A 25,677-nucleotide genomic window follows, 5' to 3' on the forward strand; every position below is an offset into this window, starting at 1 on the left:
TGCGTGCGCCCAATAAGATGCCCGTCAAAATCGTCCTGCATATGGCCTACTTCCATTTTTTTTCTCTTTTGTCTTGGCCTTATCGCCGTCAAGAGCTGCGCGAACTTTCGTCGCAACGAAATGAAAGGACTGGCCAGAGTTTCACCGCGTATAACGGTCTTGCCATTGTCAGGCCGCCCAACGAAATGCCACGTTAGCGGAAATGTTCTCCAGTGTTGTAAGCAGTAACAATCCACACGATAACACCGCTGCTCACTACGTGAGAATTTAACCTGCACCCGGGCATTCCTGTAACCGGAACCGGAAAAGAGGCGAACATCCATTCTTCAAAACCGCAACCAAACCGTCGAAGTTGACCGTAACTGTCTTGTAGCCTCCGATGAATCCCGCTCGCGGACAGTGTCGTTTAGCCGAGCTGGCGCAGTGGAAAGAGGATCAGCGCACGCCTACTCGCATTGTGAGGGCTCCTCAGGCGCAGTCTGTCCAACGTTCGGTCGTGACTATCCTTTGAGACCGCGACTGGCTGGCGTTCTGAGCGTCCGCTCTGAGCGCCAGCCGAGTACGCGCGGACAAAAGGCTGCTTGGTCTTCTCAGTCTACCGAAAGACAATCGGTGATTCATCAGATTCTATCGCGCGCCCTTCTTGAGAGCGCGAAGAAAGGGCCGCGGAAAAGCGAAACGCCTCCCTTGTTTCCCACCCAGTGGCGTCCCTCGTATTGGCGACAAAACGTCGCGGAAGCGGGAAGTGAGTGCCGCGCGGAGGGGAGCGAAAGAAAGAAAAAGAGAAAACATAAAAAGAAAGAAAAGGAAACGTTTCTCTCGAGGTGGTCGCATTGTGTCAACGCCCTGCCTTCTTACGACTCTGCCCGCCATAGTCGAGTACCGTTGCATGCATAAACAGTGTGGGTTGTTTCGAGAGACAATGAGCGAGGCGAAGCTGTCTCGATATGCCGCGAGGTTGTGCTCCTTGGGTATCGAACAAAACTGCAGGGGTAATTGCGTATGCCGAGGAGCAGCAACCCTTCGTATTTTCCGCTGTTGCCTTTATTACTGTGCTGTGTCTATGCGTTTGGTCTTGTTAGATGTGAAAGTGAGTGTCTCGAGAAAGCACCTGGAGGAAAGCTTTAAGCGAGCCGTACATCCTGTATCAGAAAGCGTAATTCAGAAAGGACTGGCATCCTGTGATTGTCTTACCTTGTAACAATCAGTGATGGTTCGCCGCCCCTGTGAACCGTGACAGAGCTAGTGTTGAAGCCTCATGAATGGAGAGATTGGGGGGGGAGAGCTAATAAGGTTTGTAAGAGTAGCTTATGTTTTTTAGTTTCAAATCCATGAATAATTAATTCGTTGAACGCAAGCTACGAAGTCCATGTACTGACCGTCATCGCAGTGGATGGTCAATCAAGGATTGGGGGAACAGCATACACAATGATCATGAAAGGAGCAAGCAAAACGTAGGCTCCAAGCGGAAGTTAATTCCACCAGCCCAAGAAATCGCTATCGGGATACTGATATCTGTCTCAGCTCGTCTGTGGGGTATGAACACGTTAGTACCGAAATTAGTGCTCTTGAACCATTCTCTTTGTTTGCTTCTCTTTCTTGGAACGCAGAGGCACTACACTGATGCTCTTGAATGAACTGGTTTCATCCTCTCCGTACGAGACATCAGAAAAGAAGGATATGACAACCGCGAGCAACTGCGTTTTCTTAATTACTAGTTTTATGAGGTTAGAAAAAACGCTTTAAAAATTTCTCTCAAAAAGAAAATAAAAGAGAACCGTTATGCTTCTTAAGCCACCACAGGCGTGCGCACCAAACGTTACTAGAACTACATCTTTGTTCAAACGTTTTTTCGCATAGCAAGTCTGCCTCTACACAACAGAAAACATTTAAAACAAAGAGACTGGTAAGAGTTTCTTCTGGATGGCCACACAGAATGTTAGCGCAAGGGAGGCATTTCGGTATTCAGGGCGACATAAATGAACTCAGTGAGCGTTGTGCGAACAATGCCTGAGGGTAATAGGAGGGTGGTGGAGCTTGTAGACTCTCTTGCACTTGTATGTGCCTACTAAATGCATCAAAATTGAGACGCAAGCAATTGCTGCTGTAAATTGAAGAAGTTACCTTTGGATAAGTTCCTCGAGCATTCAACATCCCTAGAACTCTTTACTGTTGTCATTCATGGTCAGCTAATTTGGAAAAGGTAATAAAAAATAGATTCAATGTTTTCTGATTTCTTTAACTGAAAATTTGTTATTTTGTTCGGACTTTACCGCACTCCTCTCCATAATTGTTTGTTCTCCATAAAAAACAAGTTTCCAAGAAAAGGCTAATCAGCGCGAAGTCAGGATCTGCAAGGCAATGCCTTCGATTTCAAAAACCATGAATGAACAGGAAACATAATGAACATATGAGCTTGGATCCCAAAAGCGTACTGTCAGCATCTCTGTCTTGACACTGAAGTAGTTGTTCACTACTGGTGGGATTAGCCTTGCAATTGTTCTTCCGGAAATTGCTCTACCGTAGCGACACTTATATTTTAATTAAAATCAGCAATTTGCCGCTCAGACCTGTGACCTGCTAGACCTACGTCGGCATGCACACGATCCCCGCAATAGACATAAACTGCAGCTATCACCATCTGGAATCTAGGTCACAGTCGCGAAGGAGTTTTAAAACAAGGCAGAAAGATGCCTTTCTATTTGAGCGGTGAATGGTATCTAAGACCCATTAATTTTATTAACGCACGTGCATATTTGGTTTAAGATAGGTTCTACTAGGAACCAATCTTCGAGGTCAGAACTATCGGTAAGGCTAACGCCCTTTAAGATTTCTTGACGTGAGCTAAATTTTGCGCTGTAGCGTTTGTCTTTATCCAACGTAGGCCCGTATGGGTCAGGAGTACAAGCCCTTGGACGCACCTTTACCACCTCGCCCCTGCATCGCACAAGACGGCCGCATAATCGAGGCGTAATCCAACCAACAAACGATTGGAGCACCACCTCTCTGCGGATGGGCGCGCATCAATGCGGCTTTCGCAACCGCTGACGGCCAAGAGACGTCATACATGAGACGTGCGGATGTCTTGCGCGCGCAGCTTTCGACACGTGTCTCTACACGACGCCGCCATAGACGCTCTCTTCCACGGGCCGGACCGTAAGCACTTCCCGCGCGAGACCCATCAACGGTACGCACATGACGTTTGAGCCTCACGCACCGTTTCGCGGTCGCTCGAAGGTCAGCTCGCCGTCTCCGGCGAGGAAAAGCGGCGCCACAACAATGAGCTGGGCGCCTTTCAGTGCAAATGATGGGTCGCGGATGTGGGTCAGTGAGGCGGTGCAGCGTGCTCTCCCTATCTCTCCCCCCGCACCCTCCCCTGCCGCTCTCCATCTCGCTGCCATATGCGGCGTAGAGTAGAACCGTGTTTATTTGCTACGCCGTCATGATAAGCCACCGCGCGTAAGGTCCGCGCGGGCGGACGCCGGGGCGCCGGAACCACGGTTCCTGACCTTCCTGCGGACGGGCTTCACTGCATTCTCGCTAGAGAACGAGTAACTCCTTCCCGCCTTGCGGACGGCTGAGGGTCGTATATGGTCTTAAGATTTCATGCTGTACTTGTAGAAAAGCGACTCCTCTATGGAGGTCACTACTTGTAGAGTACACCGTCCAGGAGGGATGCTTCCGGGGGTCCTCTTTACGGCAGCCCTTTGTAGGGTATGGGTGTTGGTAAGTGACACCGGTGACCGCATGAAAAGGCGCATCAGCACGGAACGCTTGGAACGCGAGTTTTCGAACCGGAACACCTCCTAAGCTCCTTGCGTGAGCGTCTGCGCCGCCTGCGACAGACATACTGAAACCATTGCGTAAGGCGGGGTCGTGAATAGAGGATAAGAATACCGGAAGACACTGAAAATGTTTCTGCGAGGCGGTCTGCGTGTGGTAGTGGTTAGCATTACAACGACCAGCTAACACACACTGCTGTAATACTAACCGCTGTTTGCCGCTCAACGAAACAAGTGTCGTCTTTGTTAACGCAAACGTGCTAGCAGAAAAAAGTATTACTTTCCTGACCTGTGTTGTGGTAGGGGCTGAGGTGCCAGAGTAGAAATGAGTTTTTTTTGATCGACTGTTAAAAATGAACAAGGGAACGTAACGATACAACAGCAAGATCATTTCCCGTTTTCTTTCCATGGTATACAATATAACCGCAAAGCAAATTTGGGTTTTGTACCACACTCAGAGCGCTCGGCAGCACCACATTGCTTACAAGCAAGAAATTAGGCGCATGAAAAGTAGTTGAAGCATAGAGGCTGATTGTAGCTGGTATTCATATTCTTCACAGTGCAAGCAGAACGTTTAGCGCGGAATTTGTCCTGCTATTCGGCCAGCCATTTGTTCGAGTAGAGGCTTAGTTTCTTGGCTAAAATAGTGCGTGGTATAAGAAATAACCCCTACTGCTCCGTCGCTCACTACGACAATAAGAACAGAATAGAAAAAGAACACAGGTAGGAAGAGGCACGAGCAAAGGCAACGGCTGTGCCAAAAGAGACATCGAACAGTAAGGACCCACACTTACAAGCTCTCTGCAAAACACATATCTCGACAAAAGCTCCGAAGTATCCGGTTAAAAAAAAATGCATGCCTAATCCACGTATGTGCTCATTTTGTGTTCGTGATAGAATCCACTCTTCCACCATTCCTTTCCCAGCTTCGAGATGTACTCGCCGTCTTTTTGTCTCGTAGTTGGCCGAGTCTTTGCATTCCTTATCACCACTGCTGACCTGCCTACTTACCGGTTGCATCTTTTCTCATAAAAAAAAAAAATCTCGTTTAGTGACGACTTCCTGGAGTTATCAGCCCGACAGTGACATGCGTATTTCGCACATAGCGACATCTATTGCCCCAAAATAGGATTTCTCTCATCGTAGATTAGCTTATCGCAGCAACACTAAGATCTTTGATCGCGACGTCGCAAGTCAATCACATTTGGCAAATATTTTCCCCAAATGGTAAAAGGAAAATTTGTTCAAAAATAAATCAAACGACGATTATAAATAGACTGACCTCTCTCCAGAAGAAACGGCCAGCTGCGGCAAGGAATGTTCGAATCGAATTGGGGAGATTCGATTCGTCACCGGCCCTAACCGCTTCAATCTCGCAACTTTTCCTTCAAGCCCAAGCCAGTACAGTTTGAAACACTTAGCGAAGCCGTTCACTTCGTGCGCTCGCACCTCTCGCACATGCGGAGCACGCAGTGAAAGACAGAGTGGACAGAAAACAAACACGAGGCGGTGCCGACATATATATCGGAGATCTGGGGCAGCCGGAGGAACAGAAAGAAAGAAAGAAAACGAAGTACGGGCGCCGCTTTGCCTGATGCAGCTTTTGCGAGCAGTGCACGCCGTGGCACTGGTTCGGCGTTGTTTGCCTCCCATCTAGGCCGGCGTGCGTACTGTACGCACGCAGACGCACGCACGCACATATACACAGGCGTGTGCGTACGTGCACGCTTACTCGGGCGAGTTTCAGTGTCGCCATTACTGGCCCTCTTGTTGCGCCACCAATGTCGATTCTTTCCCCCCATGCTTCCTTTCTTAGCGTGCGAGAAAGGAGGACGAAGAGGTACACGGTTAAAAAACACGACGAGGACGGAAAAGAATGCCGCCCGCCTCGCTCGGGCTTGCTTTGCGAAACAGCCCGCGCTCTCGGAGAGAAAACCCGGCGGCCATGCATTTCTTGCGCCGAGTAATATCCCGTTGCATTTTCTTCGCCTCTGTTTTTTTCTTTTCATTTCGTTTTTCGTTGAAACCAGTTACGATGGACTGCCGGCTGTCATGCAACAGTGTTCTTCTTCGGAAAGACGTCGTGTCATAAGCGAAGAATGGTGTCTGGGAAGTTCAAGGGGGGAAAGAGATGAGCTCGCTTTGCGCTGTGCTCATTTTCGGTTTCTTTCTTTCTTTCTTTCTTCCTTCCTTTCTTTCTTTCTTTCTTTCTTTCTTTCTTTCTTTCTTTCTTTCTTTCTTTCTTTCTTTCTTTCTTTCTTTCTTTCTTTCTTTCTTTCTTCTTTCTTTCTTTCTTTCTTTCTTTCTTTCTTCCTCTCTCTCTCTTTCCTTCCTTCTTTCTTTCTTCCTTTCTTTCTTTCTTTCTTTCAATTATCCGGTTTGGGGTAGCTGTTTCAGAAGATTTCCTGAGCGTCGGCCCGTAGGGACACGCCCCGTCACCGAACTGAGAAGCGTATACCTCGATTACCTGTTTTAAGAAAACATGACGGCGCACTCGGAGGGAGGAAAAACGTGTTGTAAGTGTATAGGCAAGTTTCTGAATTCGCTGTGGGCAGCACGGTGCTCTCTCGGTCGCTCGCCAGTTTTGTAAGCACCTGTAACGCATATGCGTTGAGAGAGCAACATGCCCTCAATTAAGGTTCGTTTTGCTGCAGCCGGAGAGAAAAAGGGTGTTCTTGTTACCTTCAGCGCATCCCTTCGTTCAGTAAACAATAAGAAAGCGTGTATATATATATATATGAGAGAAGCCAACAGCCACAGAAACCAAGGAGCACAGGGGATTTTTTTTTAATTTTTTGTTGTTGTTGTGGTGTTGCTCAAGTAATAATATTACTAAATATGTTGTCGCTTAAAGCTAATTGATTAGAAGAGCAGAAGAAATATATATATATATATATATATATATATGTATATATATATATATATATATATATATTACACACACAGACACTGTAGCAAGCGCATTTCGCTCAATCTTGCTTGTTAGCCAGCTGATATATTGTCGTTCATTACTGCAATTACTTTTTATTTAGGTGGGTGAATCCTTGCGTACTTTAAGCAGTTGCCGGCGTGCGAAGAAATACGTTATCCAGATATTGTACAAGGTGACTGAGCCTAAACTGATACAAAACAGATTGATACCGCGACTTTTTTCCCACTTTTGGAATTGCGGGAAAACAAAATGAACAAATCAAATACTCAAGGCTTCGTGTTTTTCTCCTTCACAGGGACAGCTTATGCTGAAGTGGTTCCCGCCGAGTCATCACCTTCATCAGCACATAGTCAAGAAAGTGGAAGCGTGTCACAGCTTTTAAGGCCAGCCTCATCTATGGACTCCTTATTAATTAATGAAACTTCATCACTAGAACTTTCCAGTTCCTTCTCAAGTGTTCACACATCACACGTGACAACAGTGTCCGAAACATCTAAGCTCCCATTGGTGCTGCGAACTGAAGGATCTCAAGAAACCGACCTTACGGTGGGCGACTTGCAACACAGGCAGCCCGCAATTACGCACGACCGATCTGCAGTGGCGACGGTGACGAATAGTTCATACTCAGCCAGTGAAACCGAAGAACGCACTAGCCAAAGCAGCCGCGACAGCACGACGCACCCATCAACACTGCCGTCGTCTAATGGCGACAAAGAAGGGGTGCAAATTGCCAGTCCAATGCCAGCATTGGCCCAGACGGAGGACGGAAGCGAGATTGAAAGGTCATCCATCGTTCCCCAAAGAACTGCCAACGTAATCACGGCTACGGCACTGCGCGTCGCAGAAGTCACGACCCTGCCATCGTCGACTTCGGAATCCGAAGGACCCGAGCTGATGCAGCAGGACGATTCCGGTGAGGCCACATTGCGCGTACTGCGCAGCATCCATCCGTCGACTGTCACGCCGGCTCACACGGTGCACCACAGCAGAAGCCGTGAGGCGACGCCCGTCTCGCCGGTCGCGGGCGCCGCCACCGAACGGACCAGAGGCGGCGGCGGAGGAAACGGCGGCAACCCTTCCATAGACAACATCCTAAGCGGTATCATACAGCTGCTCGGCGGGGACATGAACCTCCCTCGACCGCCGTCTATGCGCTTGCCCCCGCTACCACCTCCGGCGCCGCAGCAGCAGCAGCATCATCATCATCACCATAAGCCGCCATCGAGGATCAACAACCGAGGCCCTCCTAATTTCAACTTTCCGCCGCCCCCGCCTCGACCGCCGCAGCTACCGCCGCACCCTCCTCATCCGCCGCCGCACCCTCCGCACCCGCCGCACTCGGTGCCACCGCGGCCCCGGCCAAGCCTGCCGCACCTCCCGCCACCGCACCCGGGCCACTTCGACACGATCCCAAGGCCGCCGCCGCCGAACTTCCACTTCCCGCCGGTGAACCACCCCAACCATCCGCACCACCCGCAGCAGCATATCCACATTGTGCCGCTGCCGCACCCGCCGACCGTTTACCCGACGCCTTCGGACGTGAGTCACCTGCTGGGACTCAACGACCCGGACAGACAGCGGCCCCACCACGACAGCCATCCGCGGCCGGCGACGCAGGACGAGAGGTACGAATCCACTCCTGCCCTGTCCGAGTTTCCTCCGACGAACGGACACTCGGACGGTGGGCCTAACATACACAGGGAGACAGTTCGAGACAATGGCCCCGATCCGGCAACAACGGAGCATCTTCCGCCCAGCAAGTCCACTATCGTGCTCATCCACGAGGCACCCGTGTCTTCGTCACCTGTCGAGGAGGTGGCTCCAACCAGGTCCACTGATGCAGCCGATGTCGAGAAGACGAGGCAGGAGGGTGACAGCAGCCACGACGTGAGACCAACAAGGACGCAAACTGATTTAGAACCTTCTGATAAGGTGCCGTCGGGACCAGTTTCTGGATGGCTGCCTGTGTTTTTGGACTCTTCTGTCAGAGCCAACAGTTCCAGGGTTAGCGTCAATACGGCCGAGGAACCCGAGATTATAACGGAGCCTACTGAGCCTTCCGTGTTTGATATCACCGTTATGCATTCCATTGGAACCGTAAGCAACGTTGTGAGTCCCTCACAGACAATTAGACCCACGTTTACATCGACAACGCCGTCAGTGGAAATAGAAACGAGCACGGAGAGCAGTTCAACTGAGGCTGAAGAGGCTGAGACGACGAAGCACTCGGACGGTGAAGTGGAACCACCCTCACCACCCCCCGTATCGAAGACATCAGTGCTTGATGAAGAGGCAGAAGTTATCTACGGGACACCGACGTTAGAAAGCCCGTCGGCAACAAGCGCAACCACGCTTCAGCCAAGCCTTCACTCGACGACGACTGCACCTTCAAGCACGCTTACGAGCAAGGAAAGTGAGTCGGACGTGGTGATGACCCTGTCCGGTAAAGGTACGCTTGTGCCTGAAGTGACGCACACGAGGCCACCAGTGAAGCACAATCAGTCGCCCACAGGAAGGCCCATAGTTATACCAGTAGAGATCGAAGATGTGAGGCCGGTGATCGGCTTCCCACCAGAACTGACACACGGGTTCCCACGGCCGCAGGACGGCCACGGTCCACACAGGACAGGGGGAAGCACATCTCGTCCAAGACACAAAGAACAAACAGGTCCACCACGCAAGTCGACGTCCAAGCCTGCGTCTCCTCCGCGAAGACGACCCGGATATCGGCCGAAACACAACAACACCTTAGTCAGGTAAGTGTTGGACCTGCGTCCCGTTGCATCACATTGCGTTTGAAGACAAGCTATTTAGAAAAAAAGCTCAAAGATCTCTCTCCCCCCACCTCAAGAACGAAGGACAACTAATCTGCAACTATATATAGGTATATATAAGCGGGATGAAAGCATTAATCTCGGTTCGCGTATTTGACATAATAAATACCACATGATCTTACACTGCTGCGACTCACTAATCAGCATTCATCCTCAGGCTGAAATGTATGTAAGTTCTACAGCGCTTAGCATTTGAATCCTTATCCCCACATCACTGAGAATAGCATGAACGAAAAATAATTTCACGTGAAACAACTAAAAAAGCCTGTGAAAACGGTTTATGGTGTCAGAAACACGGTTAAATAATGTTCCAGGTGAATGCTCACAATTATTACGCGCAATTCAGTAGACAATTGCGAAGGCTTCCGGGAAGGGAGAAATGCTATTGTTCAGCGAGGAAGGACAGCCCTCTGAAAATATTTCGTATCTACAAAACCATCTTTTGTTTCCAGGATCGACACGTGCATCGTCGGTGACGACTCCACTTGTGACTCACAGCTGAACGAGTGGTGCAAAGCCGAGCTGGGCGTCAGTTCATGCCACTGCCGACCGGGATTTACCAGGACGATACCCAGAGGGCCTTGCACTCGTTAGTCTTATCACTTGACTACTAACTCAAGCTCTGAAGGGCCTATATACCAGCTCGAGCATCATGCGTGACAGCCTTCTCGCTGTGTACAAACTAGAGAAGACTGCCTATTATTAATTACCTGCTGGTTAAGGAATTGTTCCTGACGCTCCGTTCTGCAGTAATTGTGATGACCAGCAACTCACTACTATCTTTTTGTTAAACTCAAAGCAAAAGTTAACCAACACTGTCTTAATACGTGGCTTCTTTATTCGCAGTTTGAAATGAGTCTATTCCAAAGCGTTTTCTATGTTATTTAGCTATATCCCAGGTTGCCACACATTGCCTAACATCGCAAGCACATGAGCTAAATACTAAATAACCATGAAAAAATTGGGCGCGTTTTGAAATCATTGGCTAGAACCGGTTATATGCCGCCTTCTATGTTCTGAGATAAAAAATTTCTTCTAAAAATATTCCGTGTAATTTTTCGCAGCTGTTGTCAACGTTGGCCTCACACTGAAACTGGACCGGCTAGGCGACAAAAAGCTGGTCTTCAACAGAAATTACAGAAACCCGGAATCGGAAGATTACCAGCTGCTTGAGTTCGAAGCAAAGCAAGCGGTGAGTTGAGCTGTTTTCTCTCTTTGTATATCTTGCCTGCAATAGGCTGCCTCCATAAAGAAAACCAGACGCACCTCACTCAAACAAAAGAGGAAATACTAGAGAATGCTCCCGCTAACGAACGTGAGATGAATGTGTCACATGAAGAAGCACGCTGCTAAGAGTCATTAGTTTAAGAAGACATTGAGGACAAATATATCTAATTTCACCTGTATCGATAGATTACCGCACTCTGACGACAATTACACTATTTCTACTTAAAAAGGAGCTTTTAGAAACTAGAAAAGGCCAAAAACGAAATACAGGTGTCGCCACCACCGACTGATTCGGCAGGTAAACTGCGGTACGTCCACACAGTTTTTCGGGCGCGCATCCCAAAGGCTAGGCAGAACTGCCATTCACTTCATAATAATGATCACGATGCCTTTTTCGGTGTAGACGTCACTAGTTTGAATCGAGTGGCGGGAACATTATTAAGTTCAGTTTTCTCAGCAATGAATGCGTCTTTGCTGCCGTAAAAACATCAGCGTAACCAGAAAGAGCCATAGAATATATTTTTACTGAGAACAAAAGTTGAGTGAAATTATCTTAAGTGTCTCTTTAAGGGTAAAGTGGTCGTATTTTGCAGTTACTGAATTTCATTTCAATTCTCTTATTTTTCTATTGACAGCATCGCACCGTTGATATCAGGGAAGGCGGCATGCATTATTGGCTAGATCTCAGCCTTGATGCCGCACTATCGACTAGTGGTGGTAAAGCATAAGTTAATTGTCTCAGATTACTGACTTTGAAACAAAGTAAAGCATTTTAATTGAAAGATAGATTGAACAGAAAGGAGACAGAGCTCACGCAATGCCACTCGGGGCAAAATCCCACTGTCACCAACCTTACATTGAAAAGAATGTACCGCATGTTTCATAAACGCAAATAACAGCTCTCCCTGCTGGTTACTCTCACTCATTGTAATTTCGGCTTTTTTCACAAGGCAAGCACCGCTACCCAGCCAACCACTCATCTCCAAGGGATGTCTCAATTTGGTTGCAGTGCAGATTGGTGGGATGGCCACTAAATGTTTGTGGAAGTGCGTGGGCATCCGTTTACGTCTAATGAACGTTGTATGGATATTTTCGTGGAGCTATGAATATTGTTGTCTATAATGTGATCCGTAACAAGTTTTGTGGGCGTCCCGTGAATGCGCATAAATGTTTTTGGAAAGCAAAAAGCTAGCTTTGGCAAGCAAACAGGACAAAAGTGCAAACTGCGGGCTCGTGCGCACTGCAAAAAATAAAGCATGTCTAAATAAAGTCAGGAAGGTCCCACAAATGTCCAAAACGAACGTCAACTGGGACATAAAAGGAATCGCAGTTGTGTTCAAATTGATAGTCCCAGTTACATCGAAAAAATGTGAAGTGGATATGTGTGGACATCCCTTGAATGTTTCAAATAACCGTGTTCGATATGCACATGCCATACTGGGGGCATTCATGGTTAGCTGGGTTGTTTCGTGTTTTGTTGTTTCTCCCTCTACTGCAGTCGGTCTGGTTTCGCTCTATCAGTTTAGTACGTGCAGCGCAGTAAATTTCGTCCGCTGGGTGGCGCGCATGCAGCTGCACAGCCTGTTCAGCAAGTCCAGCTTCTCGCGGCTCTTCGTGGACGCGACGGTGAACCGGTTCCAGTCGTCGGGCAGCAAGGTCATGATGAACGCCACGGTGCAGCTCGAGGACAACGATATCACGCGTGTGCCGTCCGTCAAGCGCGTGCTCCAGCACGAGGTGGTCAACATGATCAACCGGCGAAACTCCAACATCGGCGAGAGCCGCCTCTTCGTTGACGGCCTGCTCAATACTCGGGCCTCTCGGTGGACGGTGAGGGCTCCGTCAGTGTACGCCTTACGAGCACGTACTATCGCGATCAATATATTACGGGACGCGTGTTCTCGGAAAAAAGTAGATTGCAGCTCCATGTCGGGACTGAGTCGCGTGGTATTGTTGCCAGCGGATAGAGGATATTTGTCTCCTCATACCTTGCCACATTTCAGGCAAAGAAAGTGCGTGACTGCGCCGAAAAAAAAATATTTTTTTCCCCACACTCGCGTCCCGTAAACTTTTGATCGCGATAGTACATTCGCAATCAAAGGCAGAACGCTTTTCTTATATGACATTCACGTACAGGCTATGTCAGAAACCAATAAACAGATTTCGGTAAAACATAATTACAGAAAAATAGCGATTGCCGTCAATGCACGGGAACTTATAAGTGTGAGTGAAATACATGTTCCACTACGGAGCCGACGATTGCCATCTGACATGAGAAAAAAATTTCCGGTAACAGGCCTCTGTTCTCCCCATTTCGTACTGCAAAACAGGCGTTCAAAGCTCTAGGATTCCATAGTGCGGTATATATACACAGTCTAGTAATCTAGTTCGTCGCTCAGTAACGCCGTTCGATCAGATGTAGAACAGCTGTCTGGAACATAGAGATGGTATCGGTATTCGGGAGCCCCCAGCCTGCTGCCATTCTATAAAAAGAGTCGTCGACTTTACAACACGTGGTTTAGGGACACGCGGAAAGCGGAAACAGCGCCGAAGAAAAGCGGAATAAGCAAAAATTTCATCTCGCGAAGCGTCGTTGTCGGAGCAAAATATCGAGTGCTGTGCCATTCGCAATGCGAGACATGCAGTAAAAGAAGGTGGTCTCGCGCGTGCGCAGACGTGAACGAGTGCAACGACGTGAGCCTCAACGACTGCTCCAAGAACGCTGTGTGCGAGAACGTGTTCGGATCGTTCCGCTGCACCTGCAAAGCGGGCTACACGGACAAGTACCCGGACACCAAGTGGAAGAGCGGCAGGACGTGCAATGGTAAGCGAAAGTTTCGCTCTGTACGGCCCTCTTTTAGGTCGGCAGCAGATATGTATGCCAGATAGGCGCGTGCCCGACGTCGTTTGTTTGGTGTACGCCTATTTAAAGGTTCGCATACGCTTCTAGACTTTCTTAGCCCAGAGAGTGTGCAGGTCTGCAGTACCAGAACGCTGAAGTTAATACGCAGCAGTGAACTGACGGCGCGCAGCTTTCTGTATCCTGAAAACACAGACTGTGAAAAACGGCGTCCCGTATTGAGAGTCACGTATGCCGAACGGAAGTAGTAAGTAATTATGTTCGTAGTATAGTGGTCGCATTAGTATAGATGTCTCTAAATATCTGATTTTGTGAGACTCGGTAAAACTTCAACAGGGACTTATTTCCGCTTGCTAGAACTGAAAGCAATGGCATTCACACTAAGCATGGGATATTTGTAATCAAAAATTGCGTTGTGCTCAAACACAACGGCGTTATGAGCTATTACTAATAAAATGCTACATGAAGGAGGAAGTGAAATGGGTCACAGTGAGGCTTTGTAATTATTATATTTTCGCGGCCCCGCCCTAAATTTTTTTTTCAATCTTAAATATGCGTCAGCATTGATACCTTATGGCCATTCCCAGGTACTATATGACAATATTTGGTAGGGATTATTATTATCTTCGTTGTTGTAGAACACGGAAAAAGTACGTCAGTCCCACCTGAGTAAACACGAATACTTCTATTGCGCGGATGTTTCCATTTCAGTGGAATGACAACTGCCTCCCCCCCCCCCCCCCCCTTGTTTTTCTGTCTTTGACAGCGTGCGCCCCTGACTATTGCAACAACAGAGGTGACTGCCGCATCGCGAATGGACAGCGGGAATGCAGGTACGCGTTCCTACCACTTCTTTTTCCTTTGCCCGCCCGAGAGTAAAGCTACGATCTTACTTCGCGACTTTTAAGCTCTACTGTTTTCGGGTGCTTCGCAAAACTGCTGAGAAATCGACAACGGGTCGTAGTTCACGCATCCAATAAAGCATTAGTATTTACGTGTATTCCTTGATGTTTTGTTAGCCAGTTTGCTTAATAAGCTACAGAGCGCATAGAAACTACTGTAGTTCAGCACATCAACAGACAACAGCAAACAGTAGAAAACCCTTAGATAGGCGGAAAATTGCTATAACGCTCGTGAGGTCATCTCTTCCTCTCGCATTGACTATTTCACTAATAAAATAAACCAATGAATAGCTGCCAGTCCCAGTTGAAGAGACGCAGCGACAAGGGTTTGGAAAAAAATATTCATATATACAATAGTTGTTTATTGTTTGTTTGTTGGGGTTTAACGTCCCAAAGCGACCCAGGCTATGAGGGACGCCGTAGTGAAGGGCTCCAGAAATATCGACCACCTGGTGTTCTTTAACGCGCACTGACATCGCACAGTGCACGGGCTTCTAGAATTTCGCCTCCATCATATATACAGTAGTGAAGGAGGAGGTAAACTTTATTAAAGAAGAGGTCTTAGGCGGGGATTGGGGTGATGTTCCCCTCCCCGCGGTGGGCTCCTCTTCTAGACCGGACGCCAGGTGGCCGACCGACGATGTCGTTCGGCGACCTCTTCGGCTCGCTCTGTGACTCTAAGTTGAACCTCCGGGTCCGAGCTGAGCTGCGCGGCCTCCCACTGAGATTGGGTAGAGAGCTGCAGACTGTGCGATGGCTTGTCTTGAGTACTTGAGTATAGAATGTGCGGTGTGTCTGCCTTTTGGTGTCCACTGAGAGAACAGACCGGCCTGTACTGCTCCGGGAACCATATGGAGTATACATGTACGGATTAAAGAAAGTGTCTGTTTGGAGCTGCCGCCAACTGACTTGTTGTGTTTTACTCAGGGATTTATATGGTTCTGGGAAGATCTGTTTTTCTTTCTTGAAGTGGGTAGTAATTTCTTTGTAGGTTTTCATTCGCTCCTTGGCCGACCTGAGCTCGGGGTAGCGCACCTCCTGGTTAACCACGAATCCTCGGGCAAATTGGTGCGCCGCCTCGTTTTCAGGGTGGTCCGAATGGGCGGGGACCCAGATAAATGTTATCTGGCGGGTATTGGAGATGTTTTGTAAGATTTTGATGGCTGCTGAGATGGCCCTTCCTTTTGCAAAATTTCGAATTGCTGTTTCGGAGTCACTTATGATGTATTTGGCAGTGGTGTAGGTTAGAGCACTGCACGGGCCTCAATTTGAGGCCCAAGCCCGGCCCGAGCCCGAGACTTGAAGCCCGAGCCCGGCCCAGGCCCGCGGCTTCAAGCCCGGGCCCGGCCCAGGCCCGCTAAATTATCGCTCTAGCGAGCCCGGCCCGGCCCGTGAATCTCGAAGTGAAGCCCAGCCCGGGCCCGGCCCGGCACATTTCACAGTAACGCTTGAGGTATACTGCTCACTCTGGGCAAGTACACTGCTACTAACCGATAAGAAACTGGCCGACAAAGGTTCTGAAACCACAGTTTGGCTTGCAGAAAGTTGCCTCTTTTTACTCCAGAATGAAGTGTTTAAGTGTAGTGCTCGCCAGGCCCGTCTTTTTAACAGTGATCTCGTGTAGGTGCGTAAAGATAAACTAGGAAGTTCCGAGCGCCAACTAAAAAAATTTCTCCATACGCGCGTAATAGACTAATTTGCATTCCCCCATGATTTTAATCAGTTATATTCAGCCGCCCGCGAAGTACAAAATTTTAAAGCTGCCTAGCAAGCAGTGGGATGACATTTTTTTAGTGAACGCGATCTCACAGGTTGAACTCATAGCCGAACTGGTCGCCTTTCAGCAGAAACGAAAAGCTAAAAGGATAGAGTATTTCACGGTGTGTGTTTGAAGACCATATGCGTCCTAAACTAATATGTTCTTCCCGAATGCATTTCTAATAGTGTGTAGATATGTTTTGGAATGACGAACGATAAATGGCCACTTAACTCTTACTAGTGAAGCAGAAGATAACGCGCGAACTACGTGATAACTCACAGGGCAGAACACTTGTCATGACAACCAGGCTGAAGAAGCAAGGAGGGGTAGATGTGGTTATGAGATGAGATTTACAAACTCTCGCGAGCTTCTGTGGCTATTTCATTTACGAGACGTTCCAGTCAGCTGATCAAAAAAAAAACAAACGCGCTTTAGTTCGTGCATTTTCTCACATGTGTAAAATATAGCTATAAAATAGAAGATACGTTTTTCGGGCTTAAGGGCCCAAGGGGAGTCAGGCTGTGAGAGATACCTAAGCAGAGGGCTCCGGATCATTTCGACCATCTGGGTTCCTTCAACGAGCAATGATACTACAAAGTACATGGCTTAATGTCATGCTTGCCGCTTAAATAAAAATGCGGCCGCCGACGCTAGGAGCAAACCCTGGTTCCCCGGCTCAGTAATCAAGCGACTTGATCACTAAGCCACTGCGGCGGGGAAGTAAGGAAATAAATAAATCAATGAATAAAGCTTAGTTTTTTTTCTCAGCGCGTACTATAACCCGCAGCTCATCCGTGTCGCTGCTCCAATGCCGCAGTTGTGTACTTCACTCTGCAATAGTGAATGAATAGTCGGACACCAGCCGTTTCTGTACGGACCCAAGCCCGGCTCGGGACCGCAGCTTTAAGCCCGAGCCCGGCCCTGGCCCGCAACTTCAGGCCCGGGCCCGGCCCAGGCCCGGCAAAACAGATCATGTCCCGGCCCAGCCCGGCCCGCGGGCCGGGCCGGGCCCGGGCTTTCGGGCCGGCCCGAGCCCGTGCAGTGCACTAGTGTAGGTAATGGCTAAAGCTATGGCAGCTTCTTCGTGAATAAAAAGATATTTCAGTTTTTCAAATTTAACTCCTTTTAGCGCTCTCAAATTTGCGCAGCCGCCGCGGTGGCTCAGCGGCTATGGTGCTCGGCTGCTGACCCAAAAGACGCGGGTTCGATCCCGGCCGCGGCGGCTAGAATTTCTTTGGAGGAGAAATTCTAGAGGCCCGTGTACTGTGCGATGTCAATGCACGTTAAAGAACCCCAGGTGGTCGAAATTTCCGGAGCCCTCCACTACGGCGTCTCTCATAGCCTTAGTTGCTTTGGGACGTTAAACCCCATAAACTAAACTAAACTAAATTTGCGCACGAGGTTGGTAGGATGAAAATATGAGACTCATTTGCACAACAGCTACCAATGTTTATCATCATATTAAGCGGCAGTTTGTTTCCACAGCAAATTTATTGAACAACTGCTTTCTGCGCTGCGCGAAGGTATCGGCGATTATAAGTTTTTTTTTTTGATTACAAAATGCGGCCACAATTTCAAGTACGTCTTTTAACAATAACGTGATGCATCAATACTTCACACGCAAGCCTTTTCTGGCGTTGACTGCTTGATCCTGCCGAAGCATGGAGCCCAGGAAGCTGTCAGTGAACGTCTAGCCCAAGGTCCCCACTCTTGCAGCAGCTTCTCGACTTTGTGCTCGGCTCTGCTGGCTTTTTTCTCGCTCATATGACGTACAACTCTTATCCAAATACATTCAACTGAAACAATGTCGATATTGGATGGCTTGACCACTCCATAAGGTCCACCGTCTTCTTCTTCATCCAATCTTTCACAAGCGTAGAAAAGTGCTTCGGCCGCCGCGGTTTCTCAATGGTTATGGCACTCGGCTGCTGACCCGAAAGACGCGGGTGCGATCCCGGCCGCGGCGGTCGAATTTCGATGGAGTCGAAATTCTAGAGGCCCGTGTACTGTGCGATGTCAGTGCACGTTAAAGAACCCCAGGTGGTCGAAACTTCCGGAGCCCTTCACGACGGCGGCCCTCATAGCCTGAGTCGCTTTGAGACGTTAAACCCCCCGAAATCAAATAAATCAAAAGTGCTTCAGGTCATAATTCTTTTGAAATACAAATTGAAATCCCAGATTCTTGCGTGCCTATGGAAGCATAACCTTTTCAAGAATGCCCTGATCAATCTCTTCGCTCATCCAACAGCAACATCATTGACTTTATAAACTAACGCTTGACAAGCCACTGAAGTGCTCGACGTCTCGTTGACGCGTAGAGTTCCCTGCTTCGATTAGACTGGTGACGACCGGTCTCCGCAATTGTGCGTGCAGCTGCCGCGGAAAATACATAGGCGCCAGGTGCGACATCGACGGCGAGGTCCTCGGAGTGGCGCTGGGGGCTTCGGTCACTGCAGTCATCATCATCGTCCTGACCTTGGTCTGCCTCTGCCTGTGGAAGTAAGTGCTTACGCGGTTCACCTCAGCGTGGCCTTTCATATGACTCGTTGTGAGCGCAAGCTTCGACTCTGGTCGAAGAACACGCTACGCTTTAATTATCCTCAACACTAATCGGCATATTTCGACTCTATACATACTGTTCATCGTCACCACTGGTGCGATATGCGCTATTTACGGAGCGTAAGGCTTTGGAAACAGGAAATACAGCCTTTGTCAGAAGTATAGGGACCAAAGAGTTTGTGTCTGAACCACGTTGCGTAGCTCACTATGCATCGCCAGTGTTCCAAACTTCTTAGAGGTAAGAGGAACCCTCGTCCTCACCCGTATGAAAAGAGCCCCACTGCAAGGCTTAGAAGCTAACCCCTCTGGACTCTAATCTTTTGACAAAGGCTGCACGGGTGTCTGACATTCAGAATTTCATACATAAAGGCACGGCGAACTGAACGCCTAGAACTTGGCGAATGTAAATACTATACGTTCCAAATAAAATACTATAAATGAGCAAAAGTAACAATACTATAATATAGTAGAAGTGGTAGAAGGAACCGAAGCGGAAAGGTGTGTGTACACAGCAATTACGCCTTTATGCAGATCCAATCGCACGAAAGCACGCTTGAAGTTGGTTTCGCGGCGGTTGGCGCATTGCTAGTAGAACCATTATCTATACCTTCAGCGCTCTTATCTCTAAGTGTACCGAATGCTCCTCCTCCTTTACCGGATAGCAGCCGTCGCCGCAATGGCTTGGCGACTTTTGAGCAAAAACAAGTGATCTCGAATCACACGTGCGTGTGAGGAATCGTGATTAGCGCTTAAGATATCGGCGAGCCGCGGCGATGTTCGTGTGTGTTGTGTGTGTATACACATTGCGTGTCTCCTACGCAGCCGCCGCTGGAAGCGCGAGCAGCACAAGGCGGAAGTCATGTCGGCCCACTCGGTCGGCAGCCTCGGCTATCTGAGCAAGGCATCGACGCTGGGACCGGCCTACCGCGTCAGCGTCGAAGACCGATTGCGCTGGCAACACATCGCCGACGCCATGGGCAACATATACGTGGTAACGACCTGCCGCCTGGCAGCCTCAGAACGCTTGTCTGCCCTCGTATTTCTTTTTCTCTCCGATCTTCGTGTTTACTTTACCTTGTCCCTGATCTGCTTAAAGGCCGTTTAACGGCGAAGGAATCTGAAACGCCTCGCTTACACTAGCCCTTTGCTCTTGGCGCCTTAGTACATGTAATTAAAAGCTTCGAGCTCCATTTACTTCGTACTTTTAGTCGCCGCGGTGGCTTAATGGATATGGTGTCCGGACTGCTGCGAGCCCAAGGACGTGGGATCGAATCCCAGCCGCAGCGGCTGTATTACGTTGAGGGCGAAATGTTAGTGGGCTGGCAGTGCACGTTAAAGAATTCCGGGGGTCAAAATTATTGTGGAGCCCTTCATTACATCATCCTTTGTAGCCTACATGCAGCTTCTTTACGCTACATCCCGCATACTCTCAATTTAATTCGCACACTTGCGGTGTGTTTTAAGCGTACCATAATGTGACCTTCGACTGGGTCATATGCTGCAATAGAAACGGCGTGTCGAAGAACTTGAAGTCACTACCATAGATTCGACATACAAGCCTTGTGAAGCCACACTTTAGTAGCCTGCGTCGCTTGTCGTCTCTGACTAATGCGAACCTCTCCCTGAAGCTGCTGATTGCAGAAGTAGTCTAAATACAGGGCGGGTTTGTAGGCCGCGTATGGAGGGAACCTTTGGGGCGGAGGCAGTTCTGTTTGTACAACCGCATTTCCTTAACTTTTTCATTGGAAAAAAAAAGGGGGGGGGGGGGGAGCGATGCAGTCTTCCAATAGAAATCCTTACTCAGGGCGGGTTGGCCGTCGGCTCTCCTTCGCCGCCCCTTCCCATTGAAATCTTCCTAAGCTAGGCCATGGCTTTCTTAAGTGTACAAGTAATATCTAAACAATAATCTACCTCTAGCCAACAGATGCACACTGTTGATGGGTCATATTTGAAGACAATGCGAGCAGTTGAGCGCTTAGAATCTCGAGAGAATTCCGGCTGACTTGGGTTTCTGGCTCGTCCGCTTCACAGCAGCCAGAAGCCTCGGCCCCACCGAAGACGCCTCCCGTGTTCGCGACACCTGGCCGAGTGCGCAGTCCGAGCCCAGCGGAGGAGAACCACTACAGCCACATCCAGCGACCGCGCTCCAGAGGGGCCATGTACGGTCCGCCACCGGTACGTAGCACCGCCGCTGGAAGCAGTTCCACATAAGTACGCTTCGAAGGAAAAGGAAACGTAAAACCAGAGAAAGCTGAAAAACGCAATTGGAAACACCTGGAAATCAATTGGAATCATTTCTAAATCCTACCATCAAGATTTGGAAACCTTCAATGCAATCATGTCCATATGGAAGTTCTCCATACATGGGCAAAACGGAAGTTCGACACTGTAAGTCAAACCATGCACCATGTTTTCTAATGTATTCGGCCTTCCCTAAGCGCGGTAAGAAAATTTTGCACCTGCATGATTTCTCTTCATGCTGTGTGTGCTACCTGTTCGCACTCAACAGGGAGCGACATCTCCCGTCGTGTGTGTATTTATGCAGACGAGGTCAGAATCCGTATTTAAATCAAAGTTACAACCAGTCTCGCAGTAAAGCGCACGAACTCCTCATGGGCCGAATGCAAATTTAGACGAAGGAACTATGGTCGCAGGAGACTACTAAGAGCAGCCCTTTTTATGCACATTTCTTTTAAGGGTAGCTAGACGTGAGCGTCGCAAGTTCTGTGCAACTGAGAACCACAGGCCTCAGTACTAAGCTGCTTCTTATAAATGATTGCGAAAACTGTATACTTTAATCTGCGCACAAAGGTATTTGTGTACCGTAGCGGGAAGAATGGAAGGACGACATGTATATGTGCCTTTCCTTTACTGCAGGCTTACGGGACTGGCATAACTGCCCCGGAAAGTCCGCTGCGTTACAGTACCAATGCGGGCGTCTCTGTTATCAAATTAAGCATGCTGTCGCTTCCAGGCGTATTCAGAGGGCTAGCTGTTGCCTTTGTATGCATGACGCAGATCATGAGCTACCTTTAGTCCAGGCGGTCTTTTGCGAGATCCTTTAGGTTAGCTGGTACGAGGCGCGCGTCCTTCGGCTATGCTTATTCCCTTTTTTTGTTTCTTATGTGCCTTTTCAGTCCAGGGAGAATCGTAATAGTCAACCCATTTTCTGATTTCCATCCTCGCAGAGTCACAACCCGTACGAGTACGAGCCCCAGAAGCGAGAGACGTACGGACAGGTCATGCCATACTACAAGACGACGTCTATGCACACAATGTATTCCTGAGCTAAACACTGCCTACAAGTATGCGCTGCATGTGCGTCGCGCAGGAAACAGAGACTGCGCATCGCTCTGCGCATGCGTCTCCACGTGACGCGGGAGCTGCGCCATGGCGCGCATGTGCTGCTGGTGTGAACTCCTGCGGATTCTCCCAAGCGTGCTTCCGTCGGCAACGAGCTGGGACTCTGGTGGACGATCCTTCGAAGCACTGTTTGCGAGCGCAGCGCCGCCACCGACGGGACACAGTGCCATCGTTACCGACCGAATGGTGCTGCTGAGTAGTATTTGTGATCCACGATCGCCTCGACGACGCAGTTCAGGATTTGAGCGACAGAGCAACTCTCGTGGTTTTGCGTGGCGTGAAGCGGACCATTTCTTATGGACCGTGTTGGGTATAGTGGTTTGGCCGGGTGCGTCATTTCCAGACGCGCTAGCGGAACTGATTTCGAAGCGGCGAAGCTGCCAGAGACATGTGCGTAGCTACAGCCTCTCGAAGAATGGGCAAGCCCCGCGATCCGCCATGTTGCGTGTTCCTTTTCTTTCTTGTTTGAGAACGTCATACCGCGGGCCCCCGCTCCGGATTTCGGATACACATTCGATTTTGCATACCCTTACTTCTTGAAAACGACCTACTGCGAGCCTCAGCAGTATGAATGGTTCAGCGTTCAATTTTCAAGCCAAATGAGCCTCAAGTAAGTTTGTATGTGATTGTACCGGTCACAAAAACCCGCGTACAGTGGAACTGAGACTAATTTTGTCACGGGCTACATCTTTTGTTTTTCGTCAACGAAGAGAAGCAATTCGTTAATACCGTGCTGTCATAAAAACAAAAAATTACCGACGATTACTTTACTTCCTAATGCGAAATTTGAGCGCAGCAAATAAGCTGTTTGCAATTTCGGCTCGGGCGGTGCACATATACAGATCCGCCGCCACCGATCTGGCTCTCTGATTGCCACCGCACAGGGGTTGCATTGGAGGAGGAGCGAAGAAAGGAATTAAGTTCGAGCCGGCGCTTTGACAACCGGAGACTCGCAGGAAGAGGGGGGAGGGGGGCGGCGTGTACACCCAGCGGCAAACGATGGGGGCAGAAGCGCGCGCAGCAAGCGGACAACACGATAAAGGGAGGAGGGAAGAGATAGCAGCGACTGACTGATGCTGCTGACGCCGATAGTGAGTCAACCCCAGCTGCGGAGTTGGTTTCAGGGACAACGCCGCCGATGCCGACACGAACAATATGATACCCTCGCTTCCGCAGCGCTAAGAACCAGGTCTAGCCGTGGGAAGGTGGTCACGTATTCGTCGACGTGCCGGGGCCTACGTGAAATAACCGGCGCGTCGGCAACTGAAGAGCACCCTATCCGCCACACAAGAACAGGGGGGGGGGACCCTTTCCTCCTCTTTCTGCATGGCGGCGACGGTGTTCTATGCAGTCACGTTATCTTGACTCTCTAGGGGCGTCAGCGGCATCCAGCGGTATCAGTCGGTCGCTGCTAGCGCTGGGGGGATGAAAGGGGGCAGTCACGTTATCTTGACTCTCTAGGGGCGTCAGCGGCATCCAGCGGTATCAGTCGGTCGCTGCTAGCGCTGGGGGGATGAAAGGGGGGCGGAGCTGGTTACGAGGCCGACGACAACGCCGACGACGACGCGAAACCCAGGAACGGACGCCAAAGAGCTGCGCTCTAAAACTGGTGGTGTTTTTCCTTGCCATCCGCTAAAGCGGTATGAAAACTCATTGATTGACTAAAATAGTTCTGATTGACTAAAATAGTTCTATGTTAGACACATTCAAAAGCGCGAGATCAGTGTGTTCAAGATACGAGGCTGAGGAAACAAGATAATAGGTAAACAATCTCTAAAAGGCAGAGTAAAATTCGGGACTAGAGCCATCAGTACCGTTTTTTTTCTCCGCTGTCACCTGTGTCCCAAACTTCACTGAACAATAGGTCGAGTGCAGTGATTTGGTAACTGTTCTGGCGCCACTTCTACACTGCACAACCAGCGAAATCCGCAATGTTCGGCCACGTGTCGCCGTTTAAACAGTATACGTGTGAGGTTGAAAATTATTTCGCATGTTTCCCACATGTCCTTGTGTGTGTGGTGTGTGCGCGCGCGCGCGCGCATGTGTGTGTGTGTTGTGTGCGCGCGCGCGCGCGTGTGTGTGTGTTGTACTCGCGCTACCCTCTAAGCACACGCAGTACAGCTCTTTGTGCATGCGTGTATGTGTGCTCGTAAATGTGGATTTGTGTGTGCATGCATGATTTTCTTTTTATTTAGGTGTGGATGGGGACTGTGACTTCCCAAGGCGATCTAACTGATGCCCTACCTTCAGTCCATGACCAGGAGGTAGAAACCTGAGTCCTAACTATCGCGTAATTTATGTGAATCTCGATCCCGGTATGTGCATGTACTGAGAAGAACGGTGAGTAAGCATCCCAGTGAGCAAACTTGAAAGCCTGGTCATAACGACAGTATGCTATGCCAAGAAGATAGACCCTGGAGCTGAGTGGAGAGTCTTTATACGCTTGTGTGTCGAAGTCTGCAGGGCGCTTGAACGCTCGGCAAACTGGTGCCCTAATAGGCATGGACTGCGAGATTCAGGAGCGTTGTTTGCATTTTTATTTGCTTTTATTTGTGTCAGTTCATGGTTCTAATTTCATTTGTTTAATACAAGTCATCGAACACCCATTAGACAATAAAGATTCTGCGTTTTATAGCCTGGTCCCTGATTTTTTTAAGAATACGATAAACACCGTTGCGCAAAGCGCTACATTGATTTATGCGAGCTAATACCTCGCGGCCGGCCAGGGAATAAGGGTAGCTATTTTAAGTACAATATTTTTCTTGTTTCCGTTTTCTGAAAAAAAAAAAAAACAAAGAGGAGCAAAAAATGAAGCTCTTTTGTAAATGAGACAAGGGGCGCTAATAATTGATGGCGTTAGTCGTCCGAAAAATTGTTGTAGGAATTGGGAAACACAACTCTCTTAAAAGGACACTGAGGAGAAATTGAAGTTGGCTTGTATCGACAGAATACCACCTCCTGATTACAAAAACGCCTCATACTGACAACAAAGCTCTTGTAACGTAGAAAAGAGCAAGAACCAAAATACAGGTATCGCCGCCACAGGCCAAACTCGCAAGTACAAGCGTGATGACGTCATAGGACAAAATAGTGTTGCTAGAAAAAATGGTTCTAGCAACACTAGGACACGTGAATCCATAAATCACTGAGGCACAGCCAATGCATGTGCACACTGATCTCCACAAGGTGGCTGGATGCCGCATTCCCGCTTTCCGAGACGAGCGCGAGTGAAGCCACCGGAAGTTGGAGCGCTTGTCCCGGAAGTCGGGTGTCTGCTGTGTACTTCAATGCAAAAAGTCGCGTTTTTCGCCCTTTCGTTCTCAGTTTTTTGCGTTGTTCTCGTGTAATTTCTGATGCTGTATGAAAGGAGCTAGCAAGCTGAACGCGAGAAATGTGAGCATTGTGTGCAGAACCCTGTAATTTCAGAGGAACCGAAGAAAACAGGCATACATGTCTCAC

At 49.0% G+C, this 25,677-nt stretch overlaps 1 pseudogene across 1 annotated transcript in view; it reads left to right on the forward strand.

Annotated features, from left to right (window-relative positions):
• The window catches only part of LOC149340413 (uncharacterized), a 65,363-nt pseudogene extending 40,527 nt beyond the window's left edge, over positions 1 to 24,836 (forward strand). Inside the window, exons 2-11 of the transcript XR_016283606.1 lie at positions 7,010 to 9,470; positions 10,001 to 10,137; positions 10,613 to 10,740; positions 12,348 to 12,605; positions 13,450 to 13,599; positions 14,402 to 14,468; positions 18,670 to 18,795; positions 19,678 to 19,846; positions 20,887 to 21,030; positions 22,044 to 24,836. The product of XR_016283606.1 is annotated as an uncharacterized LOC149340413 (transcript). The remainder of the gene's footprint in view (positions 1 to 7,009; positions 9,471 to 10,000; positions 10,138 to 10,612; positions 10,741 to 12,347; positions 12,606 to 13,449; positions 13,600 to 14,401; positions 14,469 to 18,669; positions 18,796 to 19,677; positions 19,847 to 20,886; positions 21,031 to 22,043) is intronic.
• Positions 24,837 to 25,677: the final 841 nt, after the last annotated feature.

The sequence above is a fragment of the Amblyomma mixtum genome, chromosome 6 (assembly GCF_055824585.1).
Source record: "Amblyomma mixtum isolate Tamu chromosome 6, ASM5582458v1, whole genome shotgun sequence".
Taxonomy (NCBI): domain Eukaryota; kingdom Metazoa; phylum Arthropoda; class Arachnida; order Ixodida; family Ixodidae; genus Amblyomma; species Amblyomma mixtum.